The sequence below is a fragment of the Quercus suber genome, unplaced genomic scaffold, assembly GCF_002906115.3.
Source record: "Quercus suber isolate HL8 unplaced genomic scaffold, Cork oak 2.0 scaffold_906, whole genome shotgun sequence".
Taxonomy (NCBI): Eukaryota; Viridiplantae; Streptophyta; class Magnoliopsida; order Fagales; family Fagaceae; genus Quercus; species Quercus suber.
Window position 1 is genome coordinate 144,508 of NW_027070330.1, and position 12,362 is coordinate 156,869.

Genomic DNA, 12,362 nt, shown 5'->3' on the forward strand with positions numbered 1-12,362 from the left:
CTCTAAACTATTACAAACTAATCCTAACTTAACTTTATATATAAGCCATAAAATGTCTAATCATATATCTAACTCTTTATATAAAATGAGAATAAGAAAAAGTTTGAATGATTTTACTTTTATGAGCCATTTCTTTATGTAACTAAAAATAATTCAAATTTATAAGTCATTTATGTAATACTATGAATATCTACAGTTCATTACTAATTAGGAAAAAATATATTTTATATATGTGTGTATGTTAATTGTGATTGTTTTTAATTGTATATGTGTATATGCATTAGTTATAAACTAGTCTTTGTTAAATCTTGTGTCTCGATAGATCGATCAAGAGTCGAGGAAAATAAACTTCACTTCCCGAGGCTCAATTGATCTAGAGGAATTGAGAATAGAGTCAGCCTATTGAAACTCCACTTTTCTTTAGCCGTTCTTGAGCAATCTCTGGATCTTCAATTGCCAACACATCAAAACTCATGACTAGGCTCATAATTTGACACACATGTTATGGTTTGTCAACACTAAAACATATGGACCTAACACAACTAATCTTCTGTAGACACTTGGATCACACAATAATTCACCTTTGATGGTTTGCAACCAATGAACCCCAGCATCTTGTAAGAGCCCTACTGCGTATTTTCTTTGACAAAGACTAGTAACTTTGGCTGACTTTGAGTTTGAATTTTTGAATTGATGATCAAAAAACTATTTCAACTATTGTACACCTTGTTCATCATTAATTTACTCACCTTGAAATCACTTATATAAATTCTTTTTACTGTTCTTGGATGAAGATCAACTTTAAATCCATGGCTATCCTCAATCATACAGATAAACATTACTTGACGGTATCAAAAGTTGGTTCGACAAAAGCTATGGAATACTATGCTTTGGTTGAACATGTTTGTCCACCAACAATTAAAACCCAACAATAATTCGTGAAATTGCTCTTTAATTGTGATAACTACATGACTTCACCCAAGGAAGAAACCAAATAATATATGTGTTAGATTTAAATGAATAAATTCACAATCTCTTAATAAATATAATAACTACATGGTTTCATCCATGGTAACAGAGTAAGAAGTCATGAGTTCAATTCCCTGTGTCCTCCTTAAATGAATAAATTCATCATCTTTTAATAATTTAAACTTTTGAGAGAACCAGTATATATATTGATTATTAAGAAACATTTGAGTTTGTTAACAGTAACATTATTTTTCTTTTAGTTTATTCTACTGAATATAAACATTTTTTAAAGAACATAAAATAGAGAAGAAATGATCTTAAAGTCTATCGTTTGGAGATGGTCTGATGCCACTATATAGTTCAACATGAGCATATTCATTAATTTATCAACTTATTCTCGAGGAAATTCTTAAACCAATGGGCAGACAGCTTGGGATGTCTTTTTAACCCATTTTTGTAGTCTATATAGTTGATACCGAACCGAACTGTGTAACCTAAACTCCATTCAAAGTTGTCCAATAATTACCATGCAAAATATCCCTTCACGTTAACACCATCCCTACGTCAAAAAATGTACTAATTAGACTATAATCACAACAATTATATATATATATCCATATCCATATTCATAGTTGTTAATGCGGCATATTGTTATTGCTATTAATAAAGTAATATTAGTCTATCAGATAGAGAGAGATCTTTTCTACTTACTTGATAGCACTACGAAGATAATGAAGATGGTGATAATAATAATCAATTCTATGATTGTCTGAAAGGGCTTCCTCAAGCGACACTGAGGCATTATCGAACTCATCAATTCCTATAATATAGTGGCATATTTTTAGATTCAAATGGACACCAAATTACCGTTCCTTTCAAATTTTATATTCCTATGGCAAGTATCATAACTTTATGGGATCATAATTGGAAAGTTCAAAAGAAAATTACCATTCTCAGTAATAAAAATTAGTGGATTATGATACTTTGTCTTTGTATATAACAAAAGGTCTCGAATTCCTTTTGGATAGACATAGAGCCAATCTGAAGCAGCCTGAAATGTCATTTCAAAGAAAAATGGAGTTTGTTATAACTTATAAGAATATCCGGGAAGGGTTCCAAAAAATGCAATTTAGGAAATTTGTGTTTTCCTTATGGTGGAATATATTTATATTATATATAATTTATTTAAGAAACAATAACTAAATTAATGATTATTACATAACTTTAGAGTTCTCTTCTAAAGTAACAACTATATCATAATTAAAATTTTGCATCTGAATTGTATAATCAAGCTGCGTCGTAATGAGGCTGGTAAGCATGTTACTGTTTTGTTAGCAAAAAAATAAATAATAATGAAAATGGAAACTGATAGCAGATTAAAAAAAAAAAAAAAAAACCTTTGGAGCTTGTTGAACACCTCCTAATCCACTATATTTTTAGAGTATCCTTCTTCCTCTTTTTCACCTTGTTACTTGTGGCAAAGTAAGGTAGAATTGGTATAGCTTAGAACTGGACTTGGCAAATAGATATGCTCCCACAATTAAGTGTTTCTATATATAGTTTTTCTTTTTTCTTTTTTTTCTTGTCCTGGATTTGCTTTTACCATTTGAACAAGGTTTCTCTCCAATTTCTCCTATATATTTATATTGGATATAAATTTTGAAAATATAATTGTTGGGTTGCATGTTTTTTAATATTCGATCAATAAAATATTTTTTTTAAGCATAATTTTAGACTATAAAAACTTGACATTTAAACATTTTATTGATGACATAGTTATTGATCTTTGATTTTCCTGAAATATTTCAAGCATAGAGGATATAATAAAAACATGCAATCCTTGGTTAATTTTCAAAATTTACATCTAATAAAAATATATAGAAAGGAGTTTAAAGAGTTTATCTTCAAGCTAGTTTGGAGAAAAAAAATTTCCTTATTTTTTCTTTCGTTCAAGATTTAACTAAAAAAAAATTTATGTACAGTTCAACATTCAATAATTCAAAACAATTCAAAAAACATTTGGCTAAAAATTTAACTGAAATCCTAATTCAATAATTAAAATAATCCAAATTCCTGGACATTAAACTGAAATCCTAATTCCTAACTCAATTTTTATTATATAATATTTGATATGAGATAAGCGACATTTTAAAAATTCAACAATCTTAAAATTTAGTGTAAACACACAAAATCTGATAGATGGCATTCATCTCACATCTTTGGAATTACTCTTCTTTTGTTATCATACTATCACAGAGAATGATACTAATAAACAATTAAATTTTTATTAAATTTTTTATTTTTTTTTATCAATAAGTTGTGTGAAGATTAAACCATTTAAGACTTGTATTAAAAAAATTGCATCAAAATTTTGTAACAATCTTGAGATCCATATCAATCTTATCTTATGTATGTTCAATATCATACACACCTTTGGACCGATGGGGATTCCATTGCACACAGCTGCCACAACAAATGAAAAAAAAAAAAAGCATGGTCTTGTTAGTACGTATGAGTTACATAAAAAAAAAAATGGAATCATAGCTCCAAATGTTTGTGTTCGTACAACAAAGGTTAGCTCGTGAATCTGTTAAGTAGCTTGCGTTTTCAGCTTTGAAGTGATGTGAATCGGCTGCATAACTAGCAGTATAGTAGTTTAGCCCTAGAAAATCCAATGACCCTTTTACTAGCTTGGATTGCTCTTTCGTGAATTTGGGTAATCGATCACCAACTAGAGATCGCATTCTGTGTGGTTAGTCACCATTGGTTAGGGGGTACATAAACCTGCCACAAACCACTTAAATCCTAGTACATATTATATTAAACCAGTGTATAATTTGTGCATATACGCGGTACAATTAAAAAAAAATTACAATTGCAAACATATATGGATTCAAATTATACTCTCTTTCTCTTTTATTTATTTTTTATTTTAATTTCTCTTAGATATACACATGAGTTTACTTTTATTTATTTAATGAGTTTTTGATGATTTATTTATATTAGACTCTTTGTATTTTATACCTCATTAACTCACTTAGAACAAAAATTAAATAAATAAATAAAAACTTAAATAGAACATGCGGTACAAAATAAAACAACAATTGAAATTCAATTTAGAACCTAATTGAATGTTCTTTCAGTTTTGCCTATTAATATATTTATAAATATAGAAACTAGCGAAGGATTTTTCTTGATAACAAATAATTTTTTCCTATTCTTTGTAAGTAACAAGCAAATAGCAAAATATAGATGTCCAAAACAAATTTTAAGGAAAGCCACAGCAAAGAGTCATGTAGTTTTAGAATACTAACCATCCAAACATAAAATCAAGGGCTCTTAGCGCAGCATCATGGTTGTTCCTCGCGTCAGAGAATGCCACAATCCAGTTTGACACTAAGGTTATACCTATAATTCCCTTTTGTGCTACCTGCACATAGCGAAAGCTTGCTTAATTATAAAGACACTCTCAAGCTAATGTAACTGTATTTTTGTCAATATTTAACAAATTAATAATAAGTTTTCAACAAAAAGTTAATCCAAGCCCACACACACTAATGGAAAAGAGAAATGCTTACTAAAGTACTAATTCTGAAAAAAAAAATAATAATAATAATTTGCAAATTTATCTAGGTTAATTTTCGCTGCAAATAGTTTTTAAATGAAGTACCTCATATTTGTTAAATATATGTTATTAGTGATGCAATGTGTTATACCATGTTGTGTATGTTAGAGTGGATGCAAAAGAGAAAGTATAGAATAGAAACATCGATAACACAAGTGTTTACGTGGTTCAGCCTTAACGGCCTACATCCATGGAGGAATCCCTTAAGAGCTACATCTTTATTATGTATAAAAGTGTTGTATAATAACTTGTGTTACAATGAACCCTAACATGAGTATATATAGGCGACTAAACCCTAGACTACTAGTACATGCAGGAATGGGTTTGGGCCTATTACATTGGGCTAATATGACTAATATATATCTCTAACACCCTCCCTCAAACTCAAGATGGAAGCTCGATGAAGGCTTGAGGTTAAATAAACATAAGAAGATCACTTGGAGATGCCTTGAAAAATGCCTTTGAAGAAACCACAATGAAGAATATGCCAATTGATGAATTTCGGAGCTTCAAATGAAGAAACAAAGTCCAAACTTAGAATCTATGCGAAAAACTAAGCAAGATAGGCCCTTTCAAAAAATTTTAACTTTTGGTCAAAAGTCAACGCAAAATGCAAAGTCAACGGACCTGGTCAAAGTCAACAGTCAGTTCTCACGGGTCAGATCCGGGTGGTTCGGGTCAGGTCGATCCGAGTCAACATCAGCTAGGTGACGTGGTGCTAACGAGGCGAGCTGCATGGCTGATGACATGGCTAAAATTGACGTGGCCTTTTGCTAACGTTATGGATGATGTCATCACATATTTCAGCATGTGGCTGGCGCAAGGAGGCATGTGCTTAAGCGGTTGAAAGCTAGATTTCTTTTGTGGGCAGATCGGTGGTCGAAATGGCCGATAGGGCGGCGCGTGTTACCGATGGATGAGCTATACATGGGGAAATCGTGGCGGCATGTGGAAGGAGCTGTAGCCGTTGTCCGTGCGTGCGGTGTCTTAGAGTGACCAGAGTTCTAGGTTTTCCACATGGAAGGCCGAGGAGCATGGCTGTGTAGTTGTTTTCTCAAAAGGAAGTCTTGTTTTGCACAAATCTGAGATTGATGTCACAGGTTTGCTTGAGTTTGTGGATCTTGGACACAGCATTAAGCCACGGTGGCTGCAAGATGCCGTGGAGTCCAGATCCAGCAGAGAAGCATGTGTGACTTCTGATGGTGGTGTGCACGTGATATTCTTCTTTACTTACTAGAGATGTTTTGTTTGATGCCAAGAACGAAGTTTGACTCTGATACCATGTTAAATATATGTTATTAGCATACACAACATGGTATAACACATGGCGTCGCTAATAACATATATTTAACATGTTTTGTTTGATGCCAAGAACGAAGTTTGGCTCTGATACCATGTTAAATATATGTTATTAGCGACGTAATGTGTTATACCATGTTGTGTATGCTAGAATGGATGCGGAAGAGGAAGCATAGAATAGGAACATTGATAACACGAGTGTTTACGTGGTTCAGCTTTGACGGCTTACATCCACGGAAGAATTCCTTAAGGGCTACATCTTTATTATGTATAAGAGTATAGTACAATAACCTGTGTTACAATAAACCCTAATATAAGTATATATAGGCGACTAAACCCTAGACTACTAGTACAAGTAGGAATGGGCTTAGGCCTATTACATTGGGTTAATATGACTAATATATACCTCTAACAATATCTTCTTGTATCAAGAGCAATGCAACCATGTTAATTTATTGAATGAAGTAAAATTTTCAAGCAAAAAAAAAAAAAAAAAAATGTAGTACAAATAAAGCAACATGAAACAATTTGATGTGTGGCACTAGAACCTGATACTTTTGCTTGTACACTTTTACTGCAGATGCATGAGCAAGAAGTTGATTATGTGACACCAAATATGGTTCTGTCCCAGAATCTCCTCCAGTGCAATTTAAGTGTTGCCAACCAGAACATCGACCCGGAGCTAGCCCTCCTACTGCATAAGCTCCATAGCTTTAGCTCCATGGTTCATTTAGTGTGATCCAATGCTTGACACGATCACCAAATTCCTTAAAGCAAAGCTCAGCATAATTGGCCTATTACATTGGGTTAATATGACTAATATATACCTCTAACAATATCTTCTTGTATCAAGAGCAATGCAACCATGTTAATTTATTGAATGAAGTAAAATTTTCAAGCAAAAAAAAAAAAAAAAAATGTAGTACAAATAAAGCAACATGAAACAATTTGATGTGTGGCACTAGAACCTGATACTTTTGCTTGTACACTTTTACTGCAGATGCATGAGCAAGAAGTTGATTATGTGACACCAAATATGGTTCTGTCCCAGAATCTCCTCCAGTGCAATTTAAGTGTTGCCAACCAGAACATCGACCCGGAGCTAGCCCTCCTACTGCATAAGCTCCATAGCTTTAGCTCCATGGTTCATTTAGTGTGATCCAATGCTTGACACGATCACCAAATTCCTTAAAGCAAAGCTCAGCATAATCCCGAAAATCATTCCTAAATATATACATGCAAAAGACTCCAAAATTTTTAGAAATTGACCTTACACTATTCAATTGTACATATGTACATGAGCACGTAATTTTTATTTTGATTCAGTTATATGATCTAAATTCTAGAAAGCGTAACTATCCAAATAGCGAAAAGCTTTTATGCGTATTAAAATTTTCCCTTGTTAGAGTAATTATTTTGTGAATGGGTAATAGTAAAAAGACTAAGTTTTTTTTATTTTTATTTATTTTTAAAGAAGAATAGTATCAAGACTAAGTGATTGATATAATAATGACTAAATTTTAAATTACACCTTTTAACTTTTACCTCAGTTCTATAAATTCTACGCTTTTCTATTCAATCTTTTGATTTTAATATGTTTTATATTTGGTCATTTCATCTAGTTTAGTCTAATCTTGTGGTTAGCTTTAATATGATATCATGAATGTAAGTCAAATAACTCATTATAATGGGAATGAATAAAGTCAAATATTAAATATTAACTCATTATAGGACTATATCATAAACAAATGGAAGTTAAATGTCTTCTTGAAACTGTTTGCAGTAACAGTATGGCTCATCTGGTCACAAAGGCACAAAACCCGACTCCAGCAGACACCACCAGCCCTTCACCGTGTTGAGCAACTGTCAAAGGATTTGCTGCCAGAATTTCGGGAATGTCAGATAGTTCCATCACCATGGCATGCTCAGTCCTTACCTCGTCAAAGTGGAAATAGAACTAGGTGGGTGCCTGCCCCTTGGGATTTAATGAAGATTAATTTTGATGGGGTGGTGTTTGCAAGCGAGAACAAGGCAGGTATCGGAGTGGTTGTAAGAAACAGCTCCGGCCAGGTAATTGCTTCATGTTCACAGATTCTACCTCTGGCATTCGGAGTAGAGGAAGTTGAAGCACTGGCTGCAGCAAAAGCCCTTTCATTTGCAAAGGAAATTGGATTCTCACAAGCTGTTCTTGAAAGTGATTCTTCGGTATTAATAAAGGCACTAGCTGATGAGAATATTTCTTTGGCATCCTTTGGGTTGTTGGTTGATGATGTGAAGGAAACTATCTCTAGGTTTAACTCAATTACTTTCCTCTCACACTAAGAAAGAAGGTAACGTTGTTGCTTGTAGTTTGGCAAGATATGCTAATGACATGCCATATTTTTTAGTGTGGATGGAAGATGTTCCACCACAAAATTTTCATGTATTTTAGGTTGATTTAGCCAGTTTATCTTAGGGTTTGTTTAGATACTACTTATTGCTGAAAATTAAAAACACTGTAACAAAATAATTTTTAAATGTGTGAATAGTGTTATGTGACCCAATTTTAATTTTTTTTTTGCTAGAAAAAGTACTTGCGGGTCCCGTAAACAATGCACGGGACCCACTGTTTTTCAGCAAAATGCAAGGACGCACAGAAAACGTGCATTCCAAATGCACACTTAATAAAGTTCTACTCATGGTTTAAAAAACTAGACTGGACCGGCCAGTTCAACGGGAACCGAACCTTAATCCGGTCTGGTTATTAGTTAAAACCGGAAATGAAAGAAAAATCGGACAAACAGTACAAACCGTCGATTCAACCGGCATAACTGAAATCCAATGCGGTTAAACCGGTTTTAGCCTTTCTTCATAAATACTTCAGCTATTGTGTTTTTTAACCCAAAAATAAAAATAAAAACAGAGATCTTGCTTCAGATTTAAGAAGAGAGGTTTTGATTTTGAAAATGCTTTCTCAAGTATGAAGTGGTGAAGCCTAAGACAGCCACAACAGTGACCCAAAAACATCAAAATTACTTTACTTACCTTTTGCTCTAAAGAAAAAAGAAAAAAAAAATAAAAAAAAAAAAAAAAAAAAAATGTAGTACAAATAAAGCAACATGAAACAATTTGATGTGTGGCACTAGAACCTGATACTTTTGCTTGTACACTTTTACTGCAGATGCATGAGCAAGAAGTTGATTATGTGACACCAAATATGGTTCTGTCCCAGAATCTCCTCCAGTGCAATTTAAGTGTTGCCAACCAGAACATCGACCCGGAGCTAGCCCTCCTACTGCATAAGCTCCATAGCTTTAGCTCCATGGTTCATTTAGTGTGATCCAATGCTTGACACGATCACCAAATTCCTTAAAGCAAAGCTCAGCATAATCCCGAAAATCATTCCTAAATATATACATGCAAAAGACTCCAAAATTTTTAGAAATTGACCTTACACTATTCAATTGTACATATGTACATGAGCACGTAATTTTTATTTTGATTCAGTTATATGATCTAAATTCTAGAAAGCGTAACTATCCAAATAGCGAAAAGCTTTTATGCGTATTAAAATTTTCCCTTGTTAGAGTAATTATTTTGTGAATGGGTAATAGTAAAAAGACTAAGTTTTTTTTATTTTTATTTATTTTTAAAGAAGAATAGTATCAAGACTAAGTGATTGATATAATAATGACTAAATTTTAAATTACACCTTTTAACTTTTACCTCAGTTCTATAAATTCTACGCTTTTCTATTCAATCTTTTGATTTTAATATGTTTTATATTTGGTCATTTCATCTAGTTTAGTCTAATCTTGTGGTTAGCTTTAATATGATATCATGAATGTAAGTCAAATAACTCATTATAATGGGAATGAATAAAGTCAAATATTAAATATTAACTCATTATAGGACTATATCATAAACAAATGGAAGTTAAATGTCTTCTCGAAACTGTTTGCAGTAACAGTATGGCTCATCTGGTCACAAAGGCACAAAACCCGACTCCAGCAGACACCACCAGCCCTTCACCGTGTTGAGCAACTGTCAAAGGATTTGCTGCCAGAATTTCGGGAATGTCAGATAGTTCCATCACCATGGCATGCTCAGTCCTTACCTCGTCAAAGTGGAAATAGAACTAGGTGGGTGCCTGCCCCTTGGGATTTAATGAAGATTAATTTTGATGGGGTGGTGTTTGCAAGCGAGAACAAGGCAGGTATCGGAGTGGTTGTAAGAAACAGCTCCGGCCAGGTAATTGCTTCATGTTCACAGATTCTACCTCTGGCATTCGGAGTAGAGGAAGTTGAAGCACTGGCTGCAGCAAAAGCCCTTTCATTTGCAAAGGAAATTGGATTCTCACAAGCTGTTCTTGAAAGTGATTCTTCGGTATTAATAAAGGCACTAGCTGATGAGAATATTTCTTTGGCATCCTTTGGGTTGTTGGTTGATGATGTGAAGGAAACTATCTCTAGGTTTAACTCAATTACTTTCCTCTCACACTAAGAAAGAAGGTAACGTTGTTGCTTGTAGTTTGGCAAGATATGCTAATGACATGCCATATTTTTTAGTGTGGATGGAAGATGTTCCACCACAAAATTTTCATGTATTTTAGGTTGATTTAGCCAGTTTATCTTAGGGTTTGTTTAGATACTACTTATTGCTGAAAATTAAAAACACTGTAACAAAATAATTTTTAAATGTGTGAATAGTGTTATGTGACCCAATTTTAATTTTTTTTTTGCTAGAAAAAGTACTTGCGGGTCCCGTAAACAATGCACGGGACCCACTGTTTTTCAGCAAAATGCAAGGACGCACAGAAAACGTGCATTCCAAATGCACACTTAATAAAGTTCTACTCATGGTTTAAAAAACTAGACTGGACCGGCCAGTTCAACGGGAACCGAACCTTAATCCGGTCTGGTTATTAGTTAAAACCGGAAATGAAAGAAAAATCGGACAAACAGTACAAACCGCCGATTCAACCGGCATAACTGAAATCCAATGCGGTTAAACCGGTTTTAGCCTTTCTTCATAAATACTTCAGCTATTGTGTTTTTTAACCCAAAAATAAAAATAAAAACAGAGATCTTGCTTCAGATTTAAGAAGAGAGGTTTTGATTTTGAAAATGCTTTCTCAAGTATGAAGTGGTGAAGCCTAAGACAGCCACAACAGTGACCCAAAAACATCAAAATTACTTTACTTACCTTTTGCTCTAAAGAAAAAAGAAAAAAAAAAATCAGATTTACTATATTTGTGTTGAGGAAGAACCAAAGAAGCCCAAAGATAAGCAGATTTTTAATGATCTGCTGCTTCAGTTGAGGCTTTTTTTTGGGGGGGGGAGTACAGTAATCTTAAAGGTTTTTGGTCCGAGGCCTTGGGTTCGAACTACTGCAATGGCGCCTTTGAGAACCATAGGAGCTATTGTCGCTGTTGTTTCAATGATAAATTCTTAGCAATTGATATCAAAATCAATAATTCTGTAAGTCAAGGAGTTAACAACCTTACAAATAGGTCATTAGTTTTTAAAAAATTCATCAAATGGGCCCCCCTTTTATTCCTTTTCTTCAAATTGGGTCACCAATTTAAATTTTAAAAATCATAATAATGATAAATTTTTTAAAATGTATAAGGTAAATTAACCACTTACACAATATGAGGACTTAAAAAACCGCCATACTCATCTTCCAACGCTTGAGGAAGATCCCAGTGGAAAAGTGTCACAAAGGGCTGTAGACCTACATTCAATCATAATAAACAGTAGTAAATTAAGAGCACATGATGAATTTATGGCACATGATGGAATTTAAGAGTGAATTATGACCTTGGGCTAGGAGCTCATTGATTAGGTTGTTGTAGTATTTGATTCCTTCCTTGTTCAATTCACACCCTCACATACTTTTCCTTCTAAAAGTAGTCCCACAAATGAGATTGTTAGGATCAAAATATGATCACAAAACAATAGCCATTCCATTCTAGTCTAAGATGTGTACTTGATGCCTTGATGGTACATTTTTTTATATTCTTTCGATCATTGGATGGATTTGACCTTTTACATTAAAAATTTGAGGACTATGAAAATGACAATCTTACTTGGTAGAATTTGAGGCCATGAGATTGAGAATCTGTATGCATCTAAACCCAACTCTTTCATAATCCCAACATCTTCTTGCAATGTGTAGCCCCAAAGGATGTATAAATTGTTTTTTTTTTTTTTTAAAATCTAAATGATACTCCAAGACTATTGTTTTAAATTTTGATTGTTTTATATTTTATACACTATTGATCACAGTATGTCATGTGTTGATTGCCGTTTTTGTGACTCATTAACTACAACACATATTTTTGTGGGCCCAATCCATATATTTTATTTTATTCTTTTAAAATATGGTCAAGCTCATATGACATATTGAGAAAATTGAGGGATTGTGGTTTGGAGGATATGGGTTGGTTCTTTTTTAACTTTTTGCATGAGCCCAATCCATGTATGTT

The 12,362-nt window shown here is 33.3% G+C and overlaps 1 pseudogene; it reads right to left on the minus strand.

Annotated features, from left to right (window-relative positions):
• Positions 1–1,347: 1,347 nt before the first annotated feature.
• Positions 1,348–12,036, minus strand: LOC112010825 (beta-glucosidase 12-like; annotated as a pseudogene).
• Between the last annotated feature and the right edge of the window lie 326 nt (positions 12,037–12,362).